Source organism: Populus euphratica, unplaced genomic scaffold, assembly GCF_000495115.2.
Source record: "Populus euphratica unplaced genomic scaffold, PopEup_1.0 scaffold512.1, whole genome shotgun sequence".
NCBI classification, from domain to species: domain Eukaryota; kingdom Viridiplantae; phylum Streptophyta; class Magnoliopsida; order Malpighiales; family Salicaceae; genus Populus; species Populus euphratica.
The window spans coordinates 3,923-28,615 of record NW_011500393.1 but is presented as its reverse complement, the minus strand read 5'-3'; the positions used below and the strand labels follow the sequence as shown (position 1 = coordinate 28,615).

At 31.0% G+C, this 24,693-nt stretch overlaps 1 long non-coding RNA gene and 1 pseudogene across 1 annotated transcript; one reads left to right on the top strand and one right to left on the bottom strand.

Moving 5' to 3' along the window:
* The first annotated feature begins 9,959 nt into the window (after positions 1-9,959).
* On the top strand, positions 9,960-22,742 carry LOC105114360 (probable protein S-acyltransferase 7; annotated as a pseudogene).
* LOC105114359 (uncharacterized) lies at positions 17,751-19,023 on the bottom strand. Its single transcript, XR_840114.1, has 3 exons — positions 18,972-19,023; positions 18,866-18,926; positions 17,751-17,834 (listed from the first exon to the last, which is right to left on the bottom strand). It is a non-coding gene; the product is annotated as an uncharacterized LOC105114359 (long non-coding RNA).
* Positions 22,743-24,693: the final 1,951 nt, after the last annotated feature.

Genomic DNA, 24,693 nt, shown 5'->3' with positions numbered 1-24,693 from the left:
ATATAAAAATATTTAAGTAATAAAGAGAGAATTTATTACCCTGAGTGAATTAGAAAAAATATTCTATTTTATCTCAAATAGTATTAAATGTGAAGTTCTTCGTCAAAATGAAATGAGATTTGAAAAAGAATTTTAAATCTTATTCAAATAATCAATGATAATGGTGTTAAGAACTACAATAATTTAACAAAATAGATATACTTCATGCTATAATATCTAAATCATAAAATTCTTGATAAAAGAATAATAATTACAGTAAAAAAATATTCACTAAAAGGTTAAGTCAAACTATTTATAACTTTCCTAATATTTAGAGGATCATAACATATTATTAGACATTGTACTTAATCTTCAAATATAAATCAAGCAACTATTAAATTGATAATAAATTAAATTGATTAATTTATTTAATCCAATGTTATTTAGGTTTTGATTTATATTTGAGTCAATTTATCAAGGAACCTAATGAATTACAAATATAATAACCATTGGTCAGAAATTAAAATGAGATAATTAATCAAGTATGAGTTGATTATAAATTAATTTTAAAAATTAAAAACTAGAATATAATTAATATAAAAAACTAAAAAATTAAAAACTAGAATGTAATTAATATAAAAAACTACAATTCTTAAGATAATTACTAATAGTTATATAAGTTGTTTAGGACAAATTGAATTGTGACTTGTATATTTTTTGTTGAAACTTCATACAAAAGGCCAATTAAGTGTTCTTACGGGCCATAATCCATACTAACAGTCAAAGTCCATCCTAACAGCCCAAGTCTATAAGAGAAATATATAAAGCTTATGTCAAGCCATAAAGAAACCAATCTACCCAGAAATGAACATGGACCAATGGAGAAATTTTAAGAAACTAAGTAGCTTGGAAGTTGATGTTTAAAGTACAAAGAACAAACTTAACAAAGAAAGAATAAGATATAAAATCAATTTTATATTATATGGAAAAGATCATGCTATTCAATTTACATGGAATTGGCTTAAGAAAACAAATGAAATCAAGATAATATTAGTGAAGATATAAACTAGCTTCCATACAATTATTGAGAAAACTTGTTTGGTAAGCTAAACTAAAAGATTTAAGATTAGCAAAGCAAGAATCACAGAGGTTAACAAAATCTAGAAAATGATGTATATAATGTATTTCATATGTTTGTAAGAAGATGATTATGATAAAAAAAAAGAAAGAAATGTATTTCATATGTTTGTAAGAAGATGAGTATGATAAAAAAAAAAAGAAGAATAAGAATAAGATATAAGAAAGAATCAATAACTATTGTTGTTAGTAAAAAGATTTGAGTAAAGAATCAATCATGGAGGTTAAACTTGTAAGATTGTAATAACCTAAGATTTGTAATATCAAACACATAAATTCAACAAGTAGTGAAAATCTTATGGTCATCCTTGAGGACTAGACTACCTATAATTTATAGGGGGAACCATGATAAAATATTCTGTGTAATTTTTGCTCTTTTCCTTTTTCTTTTTGCTAAATATATATTTTATACCTATGATTGATTTCTAGAACAAACATCACAGTTCCTATAATGTTATATTGAATAAGATAACTTAAAATTATTTTGAAAAATTTTCTCAGTATCAATAATTTTGCCTTCTTTTTGATTGATTTTATTGCCTGTATTTTGCATCACAGGCATGATGCTCTTATTTTAGATATAACAAACATGGGTTTGATCTATAACAACTTTAGGTAATGGACTTTTTGAAGGATAATCCATAGACATGTTATCTTTATCTGATGGGATGAACTACAACTACTAGAGAGATTGGATGAGAATATTCATATAGTCAATTGATTATAAGTTATAGAGAATGGTTATGAATGGTCTACACATTCCTATTTTAATAGTAGAAAGTAAAATATTAGTTAGATTTGAAGATAATTGGGATGATAAAGATTTGAAAATGGTACATTTGAATACTTAAGCTATAAGTTTATTCTATAATGTTTTAAATGTAAATGAGTATAATAGAATTAGTTGATGTGAAATTGCAAAACTGTATAAACTTGAAATAACACATGAAAGAGCTTCACAAGTAAAAGATTCAAAGATAAATAGACTTATGTATTAATTTGAAATATCTAAAATACAAGAACATGAGAACATTGATGAAATGATGATATGATTCACACACATTATAAGTCCACTAAAATACATAGGAAAAGCTTTTTCTAATGTCGAGATAGTAATAAAAGTACTTAGGTGTTTACTAAAACTATAAAAGCTAAAAATAACCAAAATATAATGAAACTTGATGAAATATATTAGTTCTTAACCACCTATGAAATGATATTTCAATGTAATGATCAAGAAATAGCAAGGATAAAAAAATGAGTAACCCGTCGCCCGACGTCGTGTAGCGACAAATGTAATGATCAAGAAATAACAAGGATAAAGAAATGAGTAGCACTTAAAAGTAATCACAAGTCCAATTTTAAAAATGAAAGTGATAGTAAAGATGAAGACATAGATTTACTCATACAAAAAATTCAAAAATTTCTCAAGAGAAAAATAGGTTTGGTAAGAAAACACTTGGTAAGGATCTTAATAAAGACTCCATTACTATTTTAATTATAATAAAGTAAGACATTATACTTTTGAGTATTTAAGTGCCAGAAAAGGCAAACATCAAACTTAATAAAATTCTTCAAGAAGACAAGAAAAAAAATCATGTGGTAGAAGTATAGAGAAATGATGATGATTCTGATTAAGGAAAAAAAGATTTTTGGAGAAAAAGAAAACAAATGTCTTATATATAAAAACAACCATGAAGAAGAAAAGAATGAGATAATTGATGAAATATATAATTTGTATATTGGTTTACACAATGAATTTAAAAAATGTTTAAAGAAAAATATTATGATTAGTAAACAAATCACTTTTTTAGATCTGGAACTAAAATTGTTAAAGAAAGAAAATGAAATTTTGGTTAAACAAACTAACAAGTTAAGAACTAAAAATGATTCCATCTTAAATGAAAATATAACTTAAAAAGAAAAACTTGTAGTTCTACAAAAAAAAAAGAAGAGAAGTTAGCACTGGATTTAATACAAATACATAATTATACAATGTCCGAAAAAAAGCTTGTAGAACTTAAAAAAATATACTGACTTGAAGTCTAAAATCAATGATCTTGAAACAATTGTATTTAAATTTATTGAAGGAAGAAACAAGTTAAAAAACCTATTTGGATATAAAAAACAAACACTTGGCTAAAATAGGTTGGGATATGATTCATATAAACAACTTCAGATAAAACCTAGTTTCATTAAAAATATTAGTTTTGGCAAACATGAAATCTCCTATCGTTTTTGCAACTAACAAGGACAATACATGTAAAATTGCCTATTTAAAAACTATAGATATTATAATAATTTGCTCAAACCAATCAAGTTTCATGGGTTATGAAAGAAAATATATTTAATGTTTTGTGTAACCTAATTGGTCTTAAAAGAGTTTGGATATTAAAATCCACTAATTGAATATACGTGTTTGTAAATTTATTTAAAGATGGAAAAGAAGAATATCTAGTACTTAGATAATGGTTGGTCTAGGTATATGATTAGGGATAAAAACAAGTTCATTCTTTGAAAAGAAAATCTAGTTTAGTAACCTTTGGTGACAACAAAAAGGAAAAGTAATTGGTATATATAAAATTGAAAAAGATAAATCTTTCTTAATTGAAAATGTTCTTAGTTCGAAGTCTAAAATATAATTTGTTAAGCATTAGTAAGCTATGTGATAAAGACTATAAAGTACTTTTTGAATCTTTACATTACATTAGTTAATGTATAAAAGATAACAATGCCAAATTTGTTGGATATATACATGAAAATGTATATATAATTAATCTTGATGGTGTTAATTCGTACTAAAACATGACTGCCTGCCTTCTATAATGATCTTTATATATGGCATAAGATATTAGAACATTATAAAATAGATGTTATATAACAAATCAGTAAACTAAATCTTATTAAAGGTTTTCCAAAAATATTTTTTATTAAAAACAAAATATGTAAGGCTTCTGTATATAAAAGACAAACTAAAGTCTCTTTTAAAAGCAAGAATTTTTTATCCATATCTAAACCTTTAGAATTGTTGCACCTTGACCTTTTTAGACCTACAAGCATTGCTAGTTTAGGAGGAAAAAAGTATGCACAAGTAGTAGTAGATGATTATTTTAGGTTTTCTTGGACTTTATTCCTAACACACAAATGCCATGCTTATAAGGCATTCATTAATCTTTTAAAGAAAATTCAAAATTCAAAATATATGTGTATAGCTAGCATCATATCAGATCATGAAAGTGAGTTTAAAAATAATGAATTCACATATTTTTGTGATAAACATGACATGTATCGCCCTTTTATTATAGCTCCTAGAACTCCTCAGTAGAATGAAGTTGTAGAAAAATAAAAATAGAAGTTTGCTAGAAATGACAATAACACTATTAAATAAAAATGGGATACCATCTTATTTATGGGTAAAAGTTACGAACCTAACTTGCTATGTCCTAAACAAGGTATATTTTCATATCTTCAGTTGCAAAAATTTTATGCTAAAAAATGTCTAAGATAACTTTAACAAATTTAAGTCTAAGTTTGACGAAAGGATCTTCTTAAGGTATTCTTTTACAAGCAAGGTTTATAGAATATATAATGATAAAAAGATTGGTTATTGAAGAGTCAACTTATGTTATCTTTGATGAATTTTATATTATGCATATAAAAGATATTGATGATAATGTATGAAATATATTAGAAGCTAGGCCCCTAGATATTATTAAAGAAGTTGAAATCATGGATAATACCAAATCAGAAAGTAGCTACGCCACTTATGAACTACTAAAAGCATGTAATTTTTCAAAAATCATCCTAAACAACAAATTATTGGTAATTTAGAACAAGAGATTCAAATAAGAGATATGACTAGAAATGAAATAAATAATATGACCATACTCTATCAATTAGAGCTCAAAAAAATTGAGGAAGTTTTTGCTAATGAAAATTAAATAGAAGCTATATAAAAGAAACTATTTTAATGTCAAAAAATAAGGTTTGGATTCTTGTACCTTAACCTAAAAATAAGTTTGTTGTCAACACTAAATGGATTTTTAGAAATAAAATTGATGAAAATGGTATCATTATATAAAATAAATCTAGATTAGTAGCGGAAAATTATAGAAAAAAATGAATAAATTTTGATGATTCCTTAGCACCAGTAATTAGATTAGAATTAATTATAATGTTTTATGCTTTTACATCATACAAAAATATAAAATTATTTTAAATGGATGTTAAATCAACATTTTTAAATGAGATTCTAAATGAAGAAGTGTTTGTTGAATAATCCCTAAACTTAAAAAAATAAGTTATCCAATGCCTTATATGGTTTAAAGTATGATAGGCTTAATATATTCCTCTTAACTAAGTGACTTTTAAAAGAAGAAACTAATACTACATTTTTAATTAAAATGCATGATCAAGATTTCATATTCATACAAACCTATGTTGATGATATAATTTTTAGTACTTCAAATGAAGTCATGAGTAGAAATTCTGCTACCTATATGTAAGAGGAGTTTGAAATGAGCTTGATGGGAGAACTAAACCACTTTTTAGGTTTCACCATCAAACAAACCCAAGATGAAATATTCATTTATATAAAAAAAAATACACCATGAATATTTTAAAAAGATATCGTTTTGAAAACTCAAGATGCTCATCTACTCCAATGTTTAGTTCCTGAAAACTAACATAAGATGAAAATGGTAAGAGTGTTAATAAAAAATTATATAGAGGTATTATTAGGTCATTTTTATATTTAACAACAAAAATATTTGATATTGTGTACAATATTCTCATACTAAACACATTGAAGTAAAATATCATTTCATTAGGGAACATATTCAAAGAAATAAAATATCTATCGAGTTTGCAAACTCATAATAATAATTACCTAATATTTTTATTAAACCCTTACATAAAACTTAATTTTCATATATTTGAAGACAATTAGACATTTGCATTCCATTTTAAAGAAGTCTTTTCTATTTAAACACATGAAAAACATGTAATCTAATACTTATTGTGTGTTAATTTTCATATGTTATTTCTCTCATCTTTACACCATGCTACTCTAAACCCTGAAAATAGTTTGCCATTAAGATTATTGGTAAAGACTATAGAAGTCAAGTTTAGAGCATTAATATACATCGTTTTTTAGTGATGCCAGGAGGAAAAACTATATGCTTAAACTATAAGCTCCTAGTACTTTATGGTATAAAAAGCAAAGTTTTTTCTATATTATTTTATAGTTATTATGAACAATGTTTTGAATATACTATATTGCATCCCAATATTGTATAATATAAGACATGTAAAATGTTCTAATTATGAAAGCATGTAATCTTATCATCTAAATTATCTAATTCTTAGTACCGCATGGTAATTTTTAAAAATCTCAATATGTGAAATGCTTTAACTTTAATTAAAAAGGCACTTGCTTAAAATCTTAAATTATAAAATTATGGTGCAAGGTAGTTAGTAGCTTCTAATTTATTTATCTTGTATAAGGTGCTTTAAGTGAGGGAGAGGTAAGTTGATTAAAAGAGTTGTGTTAGGAAAGGTTTGACATCATTAAAAAAAAAGAGATTTTAATTCTTGTAATTTTGATGATTACAAACCCTAAGATTATTACTACTAATTCTACAAGTTATGTGGGAAATCAAGTTGTGACTTGTACAATTTTTGGTGAAACTTTATACAAAAGGCTATGGAAAAGTTTTTACCAACTCTAATCCATATTAGTAGTTAAAGTCCATCTAACTAGTCTAAGTCCAAAAGAGAAATAAGTGCAGCACATGTGCCATAGAGAAATCAATCTGCTTAGAAACCAACATAACTTAAGGGAGAAATTCCAAGAAACTAAGCAGCATAAAAGTTAAAGTTTAAAATATAACAAACAAGCTTAACCAAAAAAAAAAAAGGTATACAATCAATTTCATATTAGATGGAGAAGATCATACTATTCAATCTACACGAAATCAACTCAAGAAAAAAAAAGAAATCAAGGTAATGTTGTTGAAGAGATAAACTAGTTGTCATGTGATTACTAAAAGAACCTGTTTAATAAATTACACCAAACGATTCAAGATTAACAGAACAAGAATCATGGAGATAAACAATGACTATAAAATGGTGCATATAATGCGTAATATTTGCTTGTAAAAAAAAAAAGCATGACAAAACAAAAATAAAATAAAAGAAAGAATAGAAAACTATAGTTATAGTATAAAGATTTGAATAAATAATCAATCATAGATGTTGAACTTGCAGGATTGTAATAACTAAAGATTTGTAAGATCAAACATACAAACCCATCAAGTAGTGAAAATCTCAGGGCCATCCATGAGGATTAGATTACCTATAATTTTATGGGGAGCCAAGATAAAATACTATGTGTAATTTCTACTCTTCTCTTACCTTTTCTGTTGAATGCAGATTTTATATATGTGATTGATTTCTAAAACAAACATCATAATTCTTGTATGGTTGCATTAAATAGAATAACTTAAAAGTGTTATGAAAGAAACTTTCATTGTGACTAAATTCACCTCCTCTTTAATTGATCTTATTGCCTATAAATAGATGTAGACAAGGACAATCCAAAATATTTCCTTGTGTTTGATTTCTCTATATCCATAGTCTTTATTATGTTATGTTTTTTCATTCCTAAAAGTTTTTTAATTTTACTTTTGGTTAACTTGTGATTGTTAGTTTTATTTATATAAGCATTTCATTTATTTCTTCAAGGTTGTTCACTTTTACCATATGATTTACTCTTGGTTTCACATTAAAAAAAAACTATAATTGCTCAAGTTTTAACCGTAGAACAATAATAGATTTACTGTGGATTACAATAATAAAGTGATGATTTTTCCCTTCACTCCAAAACCATCAAGCCTTGCATTAAGAGGGGTAGAATAGTCTTTACCAAATGATCAAAGGTCATTTAAAAATTGGATGAGGTTAATAAGATTTTCACACTTTTATTCAATATAATAAAATTACTTAATTACTCTTAAAAGCAAAATTTCCTAAACCTAGATCTAGGTTTTTATCATCTTTTTGATTTTTTTAAAGTAGGTAAATGATGCATTGACCTTTATAGTTAATTTTTTTTAAAATACACTGAGGCTCATGTTGGCGGGTTCGGGTTCTTGCATTGGAATGAGTTGTTTCATGACGGGATGGGCTCTCTCTCCAACCTATAGTATAGTGTGGAATCTAGATCGTTTCATCGAGCAATATTTCTTTTAGATGGAAAGGTGTTCTAACTCTATTCGTTCAAATCATAATCAATGCCTTCTGATCCTTATTATTTTAATCGCTATTTTTTTATCTTGATAATTTTTTTAGATTGATTATGTTTTTTTGATTTCATGCTTCAATATTTAATTTATTAAAAATTGAGCTTCTTGATTGAGCACAAATATAGGATTTTACTAGCTGCAAGTTTGAAAAAGTAACACAGATTTACAAAATTTGCTCAGGTTTTGTTGTTTTTTTTTATTTTTTATTTTTTTTCAGTTTCATCCGTTAGTAATTATTTAATTTAAGATTGTACTATATTATTTTTTTATTTTTTTCTATAAGATTTTTCACTAATTTTGATAATGACTCTTATCTTGAGTTTTTTTTTTAATTTATCATTCTCTATTCAATTTAGTTTTTTTTATGATTTTTTTAAAAATAAATTAAATTAGTTATTAAATATAAGCATGAGATGATGATATAATGACATTCTGATTAGCTTGCTTTTTGGTTTGTTGTTTAAACGGTGCGTGTGATTTCTTTTATTGTTGATGTAAAGCATTTTGCAATGACATTTAAATCATCTTATAAACTATTTCTAGTGGTTGAGTAGCATCAATAGCAGAGTGATGCACACTTTTTTTTCCTTCACATTTCTAGTATGATTAATTATTGCACTTTTTTTCCTTCACATTTATAGTATGATTAATTATTGCACGCACACTTTTTTTTTCCTTCACATTTATAGTATGATTAATTATTGCTTTTCTCTATTTGAGTTATTTATGATTTTTTAAAATTATATTATTAAAATAATCAAGTTTATTAAATCCAATTAAGTCAATAATCCTAATCTTATAATTTTCTTACTTTTTAAAAACACAAACATCTAACATATTTTTCTTTCATGTCAGAAAAAAATATTAACATCTATAGAGCTAATATAGAGCCGTAGTATATAAATATAACATGTCAAGTAAATATGCTATAGCATGTTAATGCTACTCATTTATATTTTCCTAGAAAATAATTGTAAATTTCAGATGATTAGGTTAACAAATTTGCTACTCATTTATATTTTTCTAGAAAATAATTGTAAATTTTAGATGATTGGGTTAACAAATTTGATAATTCATTTGCCTTCATGGGAGAGTATTTTGAGATATATTGTGAGATTTTTGAATTAGAACCATTGTTAACTGAAAGTAGTATGCTGTGGATTGGAGAGGCAGAAGTTGAATTTCCAAACCAAACTAGGGAATGATAATAATAATAATAATAATAATAAAACATAGCTAAAACATAATAATAATAATAATAATAATAATAATAATAATAATAATAATAATATATCATTTTCATGGACTCCTGCTGTCTTCCTCTTTCATTAGTAGATGGGTCAAAGCAAGGTCATGGACACACATGTAACAATGACAATAATTATATGCAAAATAAAATCAAAGGAAATCAGAGTGAAAACCACATCCCTGTTAGCTAAAAAACCAACCAGCCCCGGTCCACCACAACCCCACTCCACATCACTCACTTCCATCCAATCAAAACACGCCACATCACCCCTTCTAAATTCCTATAAAGCCACATGCACATAAAGGAACGCCACGCCACAATCAAATCTCTCCCTCTTCTCCACCCTATCACTCCAAAAACACCAGGACAACCCCGGCATCACCACCACCGCCTCCGCCTCCTCCACCACCACTCTCATGAAACCCTAATAAAGAAAGAGACTGTTCGTCAAAATTTTGATTTTTGATTTTTTTTGTAGGGTTTATGAGCGGCTTGAATTGAGGGTTTAATAGAGGGAGAGATTCGATTGAGAAATGTATGTGGTGCCACCATCAAAGGGATCATCGGATACTGGATCCAGTGATTTACGGGTGTATCAAACTTGGAAAGGCAGTAATGTAAGTAACTGATTTATCTTTTCTTTCTTTCTTTCTTTTTCTCTTTTGTGCATTTTTGAAAGCTTTAATTGATTGATTGATACCAATATTGTCAAAAAAAAATTACACTGTTTCTGTTTCTTTTCAATGGGAATCTAAATCAGCAAAAAAAGAAAAAAAGAAGAAGAAGAAGAAGAAGCTAACTTAAAGCTACTTTGATTATATTTGTTGAATTAAAAAAGTTTAACAAGTAGTAATAGTGTTACATGATTAATGGTGACAGTGACCACAAAAAAACCCAAATTTGATGAGCCCTCTTAGTAAAATATTGAGTGTATCAAACATCAGCTGTTTTTGGCAAGATTAAAACTAGTTGTATAGTTATTGGCGTTTAATTAAATGGAAAGAGATTGTCTGTCAGGATCATGTCAATAAGATTTAAAGCAACTAACAAGAAGTTGGAAGAGGTTGATGGAAAGAACTGAGATGTGTTTTGATTTTGATGTTTGCAGCTTTAAGTTTCAAGATTGTTTGAATGGGGTGATTTGCCTATTTTGTGAGTCAAGGGTCTTGTGACCGCCTAGTGGAAGTACAATTATTTTTTGTGCTTGTTTAATATTTATGTTATATCTCAAATTGAAATGATTGTGTTGGGCAATGCATGAACTTATTCTTCTGCATTCAACAGATGCCTTATTAAGCATTTCTTTCATTGCACACTATATAACCATGCTACTTCTTTTTGAATTTGTAGAAATTTGTCATTGACAACTGAATTCTGTAGAGAAAGATGTAATAGGAAAATCACATATATAATTGATTGTTTGACCAAGAGGTTTAATTCCTGAACAAGAACTGGCAGAGTTCTTACAATATGTGAGAGCTTCTTAACCCTGTTTCACATTAGTGATAGTGATATTATGTTAGTGGAACTTATATTGCTTGAATTGTGGTTGATTGACCATGTGGTAAACCATGTGAAATGAGATCAATGGACTTTAAGTGTAGTATTCAGCCTCTGAAGTGCTAGTGGTCAGACATTAGTGGATCCTAGGACTAGGTGCTAATTGCCCACAACTGCATTCTTATTCTAAGTATGTGCAAAATTTTCAATGTTTTTCCCAGGAACTTACTGGATTTACACTCTTCTGCAGATATTTTTTCTTCAAGGGAGGTTTATTTTTGGACCAGATGTGAGATCGCTTGCATTGACTACACTCCTAATAGTTGTTCTAGTTGCAGTGTTCTGTATCTTTGTTGCCAGAAAGCTGATGGATGATTTTTCAGATGATTGGGGAATATCAATAATGGTCATTGCTGTTGTGTTCACTATTTATGTGAGCTCCTCCCCCCTCTCTCTTTCACACACACACACACACACACACACACACACACACACACCAATCCCTCTCTCTCTTTCTCTCCATACTGGTAAGGATTATAGTATCTAACATCTGGCTGGCAACCTCTATTAACTCAGCATTGAACAAAAACTGAGTCAGCCAGGGCTTTTCTATCTAGATTGAAGAGTAGAGAATTTCCTTGAAATCTTTTGATTTTGCATAATTTGCTTGAAAAAATCTCTTTTTCTTGAAATGTACAACTATTTATGAATTTGAAGTATATCATTAGTATCCATTCAGGTCGTCTATGATCTTATGCTGAGCTATCAGAGAGCCCAAATAGGGTAACTCCAACTGGGATTCAAGCACAACTATAACCAGTCTTGTTCATCCTTCTAAGGAGGGTGGTAGGAGAAAAGGGGTTCAAAGGGAAGGTCTTTAGATTTGGTCATATAGAAATTTAGAGCCTAAGCTAAATATACAGTAGGCTGTCTGGAGACTGGATGGGATAGGAAAAAAATGCTTAGTCTTGTGGACTAGGGATAAGAGTTGTGATTTTTGGGAACTGATTATTGTAATCTGTAGAGCAGGTTAATGGATGAACATCTTCTACAAAATATAGTCCTTAATGGATGGGGTAGGAAAAACTGCTTAGTCATGTGGACTGGGGATAAGAGGTGTTATTTTTGGAAACTGATTATTGTAATCTGTAGAGCAGGTTAATGGATGAATATCTTCTTCATAATATAGTCCTTAATGGTGTGCATTGTTGAGGTACCTTTGTTTTTTAGTTGTTTAGAAGAATGAAGTTTCAAGAGGAATAAGTATTTTTTTTGTGATTTAGCATGGCATTATGCCATTACCTATCACCTTTCATCAGTTGTGGCAGAAATAGCGGGTTGATGTACTTTCTTTTACCTTGCTCAAAGCCTTCCATACAATCTCATTGAATATCCAGTTCATAGCCCCAGCTTGTCTCTACCCTAGTTTGTTGCCCCTTCTTACCATGTTGGCCTTACTTTTACCACATTGACTCTTCTTATTGATATGAATGATGACTGTACTTGTTGCCATCACATCCTTTGCATAACATTATAGGTATTGTCAATTCTCCAATTTCCAAAAAGCTTGATGTTGCACTTTGATGAAATATACATGCACATATGTCATGTATTCTGTCACACATGTATTCTATGTAGCTAAATATTATAGGCAAAAAATTTCAATAGATCATTATAAATGTCTTTTTGTGTGTGCTAGTATGTGACAAATGATATAGCATGTTTTTGCATGCAAATCTTAAAAAAAATAATAAAAAGGCAAGAAATTATTAAACACATTTTTTTTATACTCTAAATCTACTAGCACGATTATTGTTAATTGTTGTTAGGAGCATTTGTTATTTATAGTGTGGAGTCAAGGGTAATAAGTATGTTTATACTGTGTTCTTATATATACATGTGATGTAAGCTAGTGAAAGGATGGAATGAACTAATATTTGTTGTCACTTCATCTCATAACCTTTCCTTTTTCTTTCTTCATTCTTTTTCCTCTTATTTTTCCACCTTCCTTCATCTATCTCTAAATAATCTTAGAAAAACAACTTGGTATGAGCACAACAAACATCAACATTGTTTTCGGGGAGTCAACTATTTTTGCTGACTTCAACAATGACAACATGTTGATGCTAGCACAACATCACTATAGTGTTTAGATTGTACTTTCAGAAATGCCTTGACTCCATGAACAAAAGCCCTAGCATCTCATTAACAATTGTTGTTGTTTAAGCTGTTAGTTTTGTAGGAAAAATGTTAGGTTTCAGCTCTGTAAATCCTTGAATATTGTGAACTAGAGGTTTGCTTGTTGGAATGAGTGAGAATGATTATTTGTAATCAAGTTTGGAGGGTGGTTATTAGTTAGTGACTAGTTAGGTTCTTGTGGTGATCAAATATATAGTCCTTTGTAGTGTTTTGAATATAACAGAGAAGAGTTCAACTGATAAATCTAGTCTCCCCTTTGGTAAGAGTAGTTGGGGCCGAGTTGGAGTTGTGAGTGAGAATCCTACCATCCAAATCAGCCTTATCAAACTAGATGGAAATAATTATCTAACTTGGTCCTGATCTTGTCTATTGTTGAGTGAGGCATGTGGACTGTATGGATACATCACAGGAGGAAAGGAGAGATCAATAGCTGGCGACTCAATATTCAATCAATAAGAGTAAAAAAACTCTCTAGTCATGTCTTGACTCATCAACTCCATGCAATCTTTGATTGCTAGTGGTTATCTCATATTGGATTCTGCTTTAAAAATCTAGAATGTTGCCAGACAGATGTGATCATAATTAGGCAATGATACACATGTTTACAAGCTATGAAAAAAAGGTTCATGAAACCAAGCAAGGTGATATGTCTATAGCTCAATACTTTCTGAATTGAGTAATTTGTGGCAGGAGTTAAACTTCTACCGGGTTTTCTAGGCTAATTGTTAAAGTTTCAAAAACTAATTGATAAGGAATGTGTTTATGACTACCTAGCCGGGTTAAACATTGAATATGACCAAATTAGAGTTCATGTTTTAGGAAAGAGCCTTTCCCTTCCTTTCCTTGACGTAGACTTATTCTTATGTTTAGTAAAGGAAAGTAGAAATGCAATGTCGCATCCAATCAGAGGTCAGCCATGATAGGTCTCTCCAATCAGAAAAACTTTAGAGAAGTATTTACACATCTTAGTGAACCAAGGTTAGCAGACAAATAACAACTAATGTGTGATTATTGTAGACAAACCAAAATACCTAGGAGACATATCAACAGTTATATGGATGTCTTTTAAGGGAACGAGGTGGGAAAATAATTGGTCATCCTAGATTGCAAGCACTTTTGTCAAGAGATAACTGAAAGTCCAGTTCTTGATTGTCAATCAAACTCCCCAACTCTGTCCAAGGAAGAGGTTCAAACACTTGGACATCTAATGACCAAACTTGTTTCTCCCTCTTCATCCAACTTTGCAAATGCAAGTATGCCAATGATAACTTTTAATTCCTCAACCATTTCTTATTTTGATCCTTGGGTTATAGATTCAGGAGCCAATGATCACAAGACTAGGTCTTCAATTTTTTTTTTCATTTTACAATCCTTTCTCATGTAAAGATAAAGTTGGTATAGCTGATGGTTCCCAAGCTCCTATTTCTCCCATTTTTGTCAAAGGTTCAATCCAATGTATTTCTACTTTATCTTTAATCTCTAGGCTTCACGTTCCTAAGTTCTTTTCTAATCTTCTATCTATTATTAAAATAACTAAATATTAAAGGGTAAAGTCTCATTCTATTCCCACACATTATGTGTTCAAGGACCCTGAAGATGAAGAAGATGATTGGCTATGGTAGAGTGAATGATGGCTTATATTGGTTAGAAGCTGGTTTTGTTGGTCTAGAAAACACAAGTGAGTTCAAACATGGGCTGATGACCATTTTTAAGCATGTCAATCAAGAATTACTTTCATGACATAATTAATTGGGGCATCCATCTTTTGTAGCTCAAAGAAAGCTTTTTCCAGCACTATCTAAGCAATGTACTACAACAATTTTATCTTGTGATGCTTGTGAATTTGCTAAGCATATACGTGCTACTTGTTCCTCAACTAATAATAGAAGTAGTAAACCTTTTATGGTGATCCACTCAGATGTTTAGGATCTTAGTCTAGTTGTTTCCTTATTTGGATGTAGGTGGTTTGTTATTTTTATTGATTGTTATAGTCTTACTACTTGAGTTTATTTGATGCATGATAAAAGTGAAGTGTTTTCTTGCTTTAAGAGGTTTCATAACATGATTTTTACACAATTTAATGCTAAAGTTCAAATCTTAAGGAGTTATAATGGTTCAAAGTACGTGGATGGAGGTTATGTTGGAACATGAGATTTTGCATCAGACTAGTTGTGTAAATACTCCAAATTAGAATGATATAGCTGAGCGAAAGAACAAAAACTTATTAGAAGTTGCCAAATCTCTCATGTTCACAAGGAATTTGCTCAAAACCTACAGGGGAGGTAAGATTCTTATAATAACATATCTCATTAATAGGATGCCACTAAGAGTTCTTGAGTTTATAACTCCAATAGAATTCCTACATTGTCTTGCAAAAAAACCTAGGGTGTGTTTGCTTTGTTTGGGATCATCGACAAGCTGTTGGTAATTTGGATCCGCGAGCATTGAAATATGTTTTCATTTGATACTTTGCTACTAAAAAGGATAATGTTATCATCCTCCAAGTAGAAAAATGTTTGTGGGCATTGTGTAACTTTTCATGAAAATGAGTTATATTTTGTCATCTCACATTTTAAGGGGGAGGTCAATGAGAGGGAGGATATGTTCTTGGTATCTCTTACCTTGTTTAATCTTGGGCTAGAATTGGAGGGAGCAAATCAAGGGGAGAGAGAGAAAGGAAATGAAAATCCACCATAAGCCAAGGAATGTAGGAGTGATGAGGAACTAGGAGAGAAAAAAGTAGTTCAGGAAGATGATGGGGAAACTAGAAAGGGACAAAAGGAGAAGGTTTGGTAGGCTTACACTCGCAAGAAAAAAAAGAAAAATAATGAAAGAAGTCAATGAATCAACAATATCTAGCCTAGAACCATCTTTGAATTCAACCTTACAACATACACATGACTATTAAATTCCTAACTCTTCCACTGACAATATTATTCCTTCTATTGATGATCTTCCTTTAATTCTTTTAGAAAAGGAGTTTGAAGTTATATTTAACATCCTTTATCTAATTTTATGTCATATGATCACTTGTCACCTTCATAAAGAGCTTTTGTATCCTCCTTTTCTTATGTGTCTATTCTTAATGATTTTATGAAAGTTGTTAAAAATACCAGGTGGAAAGAACCCATGGTAGAGGAAATAAGAGCTTTGTTGAAAAATAATACATGGGAGCGCACAACTTTTCCTACAATAAAGAGAGTGGTAGGTTGTGAATGGGTTTTCTTTATTAAACAGAAGCCAAATAGAAATATTGATAGGTACAAGGCTAAGGGATATACCCAGACTTGTGGAATTGACTAGCAGAAAATGTTTGCTCTTATTGCAACAATGAACTCAATCAATGTATTGTCATCTATTACAACAAATCTAGGATGGGACTTCCAACAATTAGATGTTAAGAATGCTTTTCTATGTTAAGAATGCTTTTCTAGATGGAAACCTAGAGGAAGAAGTGTATTTGGAAATTCCTCCAAGTTTCTCTTGTGAGAAGGCGAAGGGCAAGTGTGCAAGTTGAGAAAAGCTTTATATGGCCTTAAAAAATCTCCTTGTGCTGGGTTTGATAGATTCAACAAGGCATTTGTTTGATTTGGGTAAAAGTAAAGCAATGGAGACAACACCATGTTTCATTAAACATCAATAAGACAAGACTATAATTCTCACTGTACATGTTGATGATATTATGGTAACAGGAAATTATTGTGGTGACAGGAAATGATCACGAGGAGGTTTATATGATGAAGGAGCATCTTACTAAAGAATTCACAATCAAAGACCTTAGGAGGTTGCGTTACTTTCTAGGAATTGAAGTTGCAAGGTTAAGTAAAGGCATCTTTATTTTTCAAAGAAAATATATTCTTGATATACTAGCTAAAACAAGCCCAACCAATTATGAAGGTGAAGTAGTTGAAAAAGGGACATATCAAAGGTTGGTTGATAGGTTGATCTATCTATCACATACCGTACTTCATATAGCTTATTCAGTTAGTATTATCAATTAGTTTATCCATGATCCTCTCACATCCCACCTTGATGTTGTTTATCACATCCTTAGATGTCTAAAGTCTGCTCCTGACAAAGGGTTTTTGTTCTCCAATAATGGGCACTTAAAGGTAAAAGCCTTAATCGATGTTGATTGGGTAGGATCGCTGGTTGTAGGGGTGTTCAAAATAATCGATTAACTTAAAAAACTGAAAAAAAAAATTAACTGAAAAAATCGAACTGAAATGAAAAACTGATTAAATTGACTTTCAAAACCATAAATTTTAACAGGTGGTTTCGGTATAGCTTATTTAGTTAGTATTATTAGTCACTTTGTGCATGATCCTCTCACATCCCACCTTGATATTGTTTATCACATCCTTAGATGTCTAACGTCTGCTCCTGACAAAGGGTTGTTGTTCTCCAATAATGGGCACTTAAAGGTAAAAGCCTTAACCAATGTTGACTGGGTAGGATCGTTGGATGTAGGGGTGCTCAAAATAACTGATTAACTGAGAAAATTGATAAAACTGAAAAAAAATTAACAGAAAAAAACGAACCGTATTGAAAAACCAATTAAACTGACTTTCAAAACCATAAATTTTAACAGGTTTGGTTCGGTTTTGAACCAAAAACTGGACCAAACTGAACCACCATAAATTTTAACAGGTTCGGTTCGGTTTTGAACCAAAAACTGGATCAAACTGAACCGGTTTTGAACCAAAAACTGGACCAAACTGAACCAAACCCACTAAACAATTAACAAAAATTTATATATAAATAGTTAACTTGCAACCTAATCGGCTAACCTTAACAATTAACATAACCTTCCTGCCTCTCACAAAAAGCCGCCTCTTTACCCAGAGAAATTCCCAATCTTCCTTTCCCCGTTTCCTTTCAATTTTCAATTGTACTGCCATCTATGTTTTAGCGTTTAACAAGCAAAGCCTTGGCCTCCTCTGCTTGGTTCAACTTAAACATCCTATAAAAGAATCTACTCCAAAAATTCTCATCATTAGCTTTATAAGGCATAACCTCGGCATTAATCTCCCTCATCACCCCATTTTCACTAATAAACCTCTCAATCTCCTTTTTCTCATTAATCACAGAACCCGTGATTTTCATTTCTTATAATCCTCCTTATCCTTAGGTTCACTACAGTAAGTATCGAAATCACATTGCAATTCACGCACTTGAGCATCAACACGACTCTACTGTTTACCCAAACTACTTCTATTGTTATCAGTATTAGATAAGAGTAAATCATGATCATGATCAGAGGCTAAAATGGAGTCTCTATCTTGGGAAATGATATGGGCTGTTGATTTCCATATGGATTAGGTTTCTTGGTTTTTGCCAAAAAAACAGATTTAACTAAACTGGACCAGTTCAGTTTGAATTGGTTTTCAATCCGATTTGATTAATATTTCACAAAATTAATGTAATTCGGTTCGGCTGGTTTTTCTAGTCTAAACCAAACTAAACCGAACCAAATCGTGAACATCCCTAGCTGGATGATAGAAAATCCACATATGAAATTGGTGGTAATCTGGTGTCATGGAGGAGTAAAACATAACCTGCTGAAATTGGTGGTAATCTGGTGTCATGGAGTAAAACATAACCTGTAGTATCTTGATATAGTGTAGAAGCAGAGTATCGAGCAATGGCTTGTGGCATATGGAGTGTATGTACTTTTGTGGAAAAAAAAATCTAATGTATAAGGTAAGCTGAGAATAACTATTGGTGGTCTTATGCATTGTTCTGTGATGCAAAACAACTATTAACAATGTCCATAATCCAATTCAACATTATGGGATGAAGCATATTGAGGTTGATAAGCACTTTATTAAGAAGAAGTTGAATGAGAAGACTATTTGTATTTTTTTTTGTAAAAACTAAAGAACAATTACCTAATGTGTTTACTAAAGGCCTTATTAAGAAGATGTGCATGAGAGATATCTATGTAAAAACTAAAGAACAATTACCTAATGTGTTTACCAAAGGCTTTATTAGGAAGATGTGCATGAGATATATCTATGCCTCATCTTGAGGGGGAGTGCTAGGAGCATTTATTATTTATAGAGTGGAGTCAAGGGTAGTAAAGTAATTTTATACTCTTTTCTTATATATACATGTGATGTAAGCAAGTGGAAGGATGGAATGAATTAATATTTGTTGTCACTTCATCTCACAACCTTTCTTTCTTCCTTCGTTTTTCTTCTTATTTTTCTACCCTTTATCCATCTCTAAATAATCTTATAAAAACAATTTTAATTAATAACCATTCACTGCAACATTTACAGTAACAACAAACTTTAGACAACAAATAAATAAGAAATCATTAATACTTTGGTCGAGTTTGTTATGTGACCTTGCATAACTAAGTATGAAAATTTTTAATTTTATTTTTATCTTTTGGACAACGTCAATACATTAGCAAAATGTTTAGCATTAGAGAATCTGGAAAAGAAGTTTTGAAACCGAATAGGAATGGGATATTGTTTCACATAAGATGAGGTTTTCGTGACAACTAATAAGCAAATGTATTTTTTTGTAAGAAGATAGTGGCACCATTTATGGTTCAAGTCTTGTGAAGTTTCACCAAGAGGACTTTATATTGTGGCGCCATTTATGGTTCAAGTCTTATGAAGTTTCACCAAGAGGACTTTCTTTGAAAGCACAGGAAGCATAATGAAAAGAATTCAAAATCATAAATTGGAAAATAACTTATGCCAATGTGAAAATATAAATAAACTTTCAGGTATAATTTCAGTGTGATATTTTTTTAGAGTTTGATGGGTCAGTTTAATTTCATGGTTATATTTTAAAAGTTATTTAGGAAGTCTCTATTTAAATATTTTGTAACTAGGGAGAATTGGATTGCTGTTAGTAGTAGAAAATTTGTAGGGAACTAACAATGAATATATGCATAACTGCCAACGTATCATCATAATTAATTTTCATGGTGTTCAGATTATACATAATTCATCAAATTTTATGCCTTGTTCTGTCTATACCAAAGCCTGGTTACATTTTTTACCTTTTAATACATCATACAGTTAGGCTGGTGTTAGGGTTACCATGTAAGCTAGGGTTGCATGTGATTTGATTTGTAAACATATGCGGCCTAGCAATATATCATGTAAATGCCATTCTTGGATTATACCATGTTCTTACTTTTTTGGAATGTGCAGTTTTTATGTTTCTTTTTATTGTCATTTTGCCTTTCTGAATCTGCTACCACATTATGTCAAACCTAGTTTCACACTGTTTTGACCTGCATACACTTGTGTGGTTCTTGTCATTGACGTGAGGCAATTTTTGCACTAATTTTGAGGATGGTGAATGGCGTTGCAAAGGGAAATATCTTGTTCCTGAAGTGAAAGCTCTAAATATGTGTGAAATGTCGTCTATGCTATGTCTTTCATGGGCCTGATAATGAAATTGGTTCTGTAAGACTGAACATGAAGCTCATAAATGTCTCTGACATCTCAGGATTTAGTTCTTCTCCTGCTAACATCTGGAAGGGATCCTGGCATAATTCCACGCAATGCATATCCACCAGAACCGGATAGCTTTTATGGGAGTGCAGATGTTGGGTCTGGTCAAACTCCACAATTACGCCTGCCACGCATTAAGGAGGTGGGATTCAATGGAATGACTGTGAAAGTCAAGTATTGTGATACTTGCATGCTTTACAGACCACCTCGCTGCTCGCATTGTTCAATATGCAATAACTGTGTAGAAAGATTTGACCATCACTGCCCTTGGGTTGGGCAGTGTATTGGCTTGGTAAGTGATCCTCTTTTTTATAATTGTGATACTGTAACTGTGAAATGATTTTCATCACAAAATAAAAGAAATATTATATCTGGTTCTATGACATCAATTGGTTAGGATAAGTAGTCATATTGCTGTGGATCTCTTGACTCTCTTCTGCTGAAGGGTATGATTAAATGCTTTGACCATGAAAATTCAGCCCTGTCTAGCTGATGCTATCTCAAAATTTGACGTGTCTGAACACATGGTCCCTGTTTTTTATTGATAATTTGAAAACTTAATGAAATGTCAATGTATTGAATATAAATAGTTCATGCATATAAATTAGCAAATTCTGATATTAATTTTCTAGAATTAATACTTCTCAAGTTACTGGCCTGGAAAGTAGTTGGATTTATTTCGTGCCTTGGTTGTCTTTTTGAGTGTCATGGCTCCTTAAATTGATTGATATGCTTCTGGGTGCAGATAAATTATCGATTCTTCTTCATGTTTGTCTTCTCAACGACCCTTCTCTGTATATATGTGTTTTCATTCTGCTGGGTCTACATTAGGAAGATCATGGGATCAGAGAACTCATTAATTTGGAAAGCAATGATCAAAACCCCTGCCTCGATTGTTTTAATAGTGGTTTGTTGGTGGCCTTACTGCCTTCCATTTGTATCTCATCAGCACAAATCAGGTATGAGAATAATCTTCCTCATTTCTGGACAATTTTATGAAGAATTCCATTCATTCACTCTGAATCAAAGTCTCTGTTATTAACAATACATTTTTTACTAATGGTCTGCCTTGCTTGTGCAGACTACTTACGAGAATTTCAGATATCGCTATGATAGGCATGCAAATCCCTTTTATAAAGGAGTGGTAGAGAACTTGAAGGAAATATTTTGCTCCAGTATCCCCCCATCCAAGAACAATTTCAGGGCAAAGGTGCCCAGGGAACCTGCACTACCAGCTCGAACACTTGGTAGGGGCTTCATGAGTCCAAATATGGGTAAAGCTGTAGGTGACATGGAAATGGGTAGGAAAACAGTATGGGGAGACCTGAATGCTATGACTGATGGCGAAGGACAACTTGCTGACAATGATCGGTTGAACATAAAAGATGGTGAACTAGGAGAATTATCCCTGGATATCAGGACCACAGTAGATGAAGTTGGAGACCATGGTGGAATACATCCTAGGCGATCGAGTTGGGGAAGAAAGAGTGGAAGCTGGGAGATGTCACCTGAAGTTCTTGCCTTGGCAGCTAGAGTGGGGGAATCCAACCGTATGGGTGGTGGGAGCAGCAGTGGCAGCTTGACAACTGATAACCAACAATCATAGATGTGGATTTGATCAGCACCAAACCTAGGAAATGGAAGAGGATCTGATTTGTCGAGTGCTGGGGGGTGATTGCTGACTAAATGGTTAGTTATTCAACTTCAAACATGGGGGAACTTCAGAGGGAGTGCTTGAAAAACTCTGTTGGTTTGATCATTGTGCTTTTAGGGTGTGGAATGGAATGGTGTGTTGTTAGTATGAGTGAGTTACTTTCAGTTTTTATTCTTGCATTTCTGGAATTAGATAGAGTCCAATTTCATTTTATTCGAGGAATCAGTTAGTGCCTTCCACTAATTCTTCCTCTCAATTTCGGAGACGATGATTTTGATCGCCACTAGCTCGATTCCTTATTTGATTGCCGTCGAGGTCGCCCTGCCGTATGGTGTATCAAGGCAATTAATATTGGTTGCCATCGGGGTCGCCCGGCCGTATGGTGTATCAAGGCAATTAATAACCGGGTCAGGCATAACACTAAGTAAGTCTATTTATTTTTTATTTTTTGTGTCAAGTATTTTAAAAAAAATTTGAAATTTTTTCTGTATTTTAAATATTTTTAAATTGTATTGATTTATTAATATTAAAAATAAAATTTTTAAAATAAAAATAAATTATTTTATTATGTTTTTAATAATTTAAAAAATAACTATAATTATAAAAACAAACAAAGGATGATGAAAATGAGATATTGAATGCTTTGGTAAGTCAGGTCTGTATAGCTGAAAGCCTAGATAACAAAAGGCAAGGTAGATATACTTTCAGCATTATATTAATGATATTAAATTCTAGCTCGATCACGTATTCAAAAAATAACAATTATATGTTACTCTTGAAGAGCAAATGTATATTCAATATGCTTTTTTTATTCATCCATGCTCATGCACGAGCTCATATATGACATATAGATTCTCTTTTAAAATGTATTTATAATACTTGACATATAGATCCTCTTTTAAAATGTATCTATAATACTAGACTGTGAAAAAAACAAATAAAAAATAAAAAAAGAATTTAGTTAGACACCTAACACAAAAAAAAAGTTGGAAAGTCTAAAGAAGAATGTAATAATATTTACTAGTAACTTAAATAGACTTATAAGGTCCAGATCTGGAAAAGGAATATCTTCCCAATCAATATTTACAACTTAGCCTCCATTACTTAGCCTCTACTGGTGCCTTCAATTCCTTTCAACCCACCAATTCTAGGGGCAAATGGGATGTTGTCTAAATCTCAACATGCTGCATATTTCTCATTCGCTCAATCAATATGTTCAATAAGGATGCCATATATTGTTGAGCTAATAATGGAAGAATTTGAAAAGGATAAGGTACTAGAGGTATGAAAAAATTGGCTACTCTAGAAAAAAGAATGAGGGCAATTAAAGGAAATAACTTGTATGATCCTATAAAGGCTGCTGAGATATGTCTTGTGCCCAATATGGTCATTCCAAAGAAGTTTAAAGTGCTAGAATTTGTCAAGTACACTAGAACTCAATGCCTAATAACTCACCTTAGAACTTATTGTAATAAAATGGCCAAAGTAGTTCATGATGAGAAGTTATTGATACACTTCTTTCAAGATAGTTTGAGTGATGCTACTTTCACTTGATATATGCGATTAGACAATACTAAAGTAAAAGGATAGAAGAACTTGGTTAATGCCTTTATTAGGCAGTACAAGTTCAATATAGAGGTGACCTTAGATAGATCAAGTTTACAAGCTATGGAGAAAGGTAACAAAGAGTCCATAAGGGAATACACTCAAAGGTCGCGCGAATTAGCTATATAGGTTAATCCTCCATTGTTGGAAAAGGAGATGATTGGTTTATTCTTAGACACTTTCAAGGCCCTTTATTTTGAATACTTGGTTGGAAGATTCGTGTAAAATTTCTCTAACATAGTTGTAATAGCTGAAGGATCGAGCAGACCATCCGAATTGGTAGGATTGCATACCCCAATGAGAAAAAAAGGTTTTGCTCAACGAAGAAAGGAAACTGAAATTCACATTGTCAAAGGACGAGGTAAGGGGAAGAAGAAAACTTATTAAGACAACTATGCTTGATTAGTACTTAAAAGTGAATTTTTTATTAAGGTTTTATGTCATTTTGCACTTAAAGTATCAATAACTCCTTAACTAAAGCATGTTTTATAATAATATATCTAATAATATAAGATACCTTTAATTTATGGTAAATGTTCATTTTAAATGCAAGCCTATCACATAAATGAAAGGATTGATTAATGA